Below are 1,121 nucleotides of genomic sequence, written 5' to 3'. Positions count from 1 at the left end.
GTAAAAGTCAAGTTAACATTAATTATATTGCTATCCATGCTCATAAAATTTAGTGATAATTTGGGTATGTTTAAACAAAAGTGACAACAACAAAAGCCCTTGAAAAGGAAAGGTGAACTCCATCTTCTAAAAAATTGAAGTGATGCGTATCTAGTATGCAATAACTTATAAAAACTTGTTGAGTTTTGATTTCAAAAGCACACAGCCAAGCCTGTGCTGTAATGTCATTATTTATGTATGATGTGTCAGCTGGGGTTCCTGTCCACCTGAGTCATGGTCAAAGTAGGTCTTATTGACAGGGCTCATGCCGCCCATGTCTCATGTTTCATGTAACATGAAAGGAGCACAGTCCAGCAATGTGTCCCAGCAGGTACAGGAACATCTCTGCCTACCTCTTCATGATCGTTGCTCTGCACAGACATTGCACCTAATAGGAGCAGATTGCAGCACAGCAAAACACACAGAGATGAGTTACGGCATATTGCAATTCCTGAAGTTAAAGTATGTTAGATTTATTTCATGTTGGCTAACGTCTACATCAAAGTAGAAATCTTTTTTTACTTGTGTAGTAAAGATTGTAAAGTGAGAGTAATAGAGATTGAGCCAGAGAGTAGAGTAGTAGTTAATAATACTTACTGTGTATAAATTATTTTTAAAAATGGAAAATATCTTAGCATTAGTTGAGTGCATATCTTCTACTTGTTCCCTTGATTTTTTTCTGAAAAGTTGCTTTTTCCTTAGGAGATGTGAGATCAGCAAATTTTTATATGCTGAAGAAATTGATAAAAGACCAGCTCTTCTTTCTCTCATTATATTGGAGTCAACAGCAGGAATAAAGCTTGAACATTTGTGGAGACATTGTCTGATAACCTGTGAACTTTCGGACTTCAAAATTCCAAAGGGATACAAGTCCTGAAATTCAGCACTGAATTTTATGCCAGTTAAAGGCTGATTCACACTACCCACCTCTTTCAGTGCTTTCTATCAGCAGAGGTCAGACTCTTTACCTTCATTTTGCTGATGATAAATAATGAGGTACAGAGAGATAGAAGTGATTTATCTGAAGCCATCCAGCAGGTGCAGGTGGCTTTGGAGCCTGAGTTCTGAAAGTCCAGTGGTGC

The 1,121-nt window shown here is 37.5% G+C and overlaps 1 long non-coding RNA gene across 2 annotated transcripts in view; it reads left to right on the top strand.

Moving 5' to 3' along the window:
- The window catches only part of LOC308071286, a 52,761-nt gene that overhangs the window by 28,920 nt on the left and 22,720 nt on the right, over nucleotides 1-1,121 (top strand). The window lies entirely within an intron of this gene.

This window comes from Falco punctatus (assembly GCF_963210335.1).
Source record: "Falco punctatus genome assembly, chromosome: 11".
Taxonomy (NCBI): Eukaryota; Metazoa; Chordata; class Aves; order Falconiformes; family Falconidae; genus Falco; species Falco punctatus.
The sequence above is the reverse complement of the archived record's forward strand: the minus strand, read 5'-3'. Positions and strand labels throughout refer to the sequence as shown.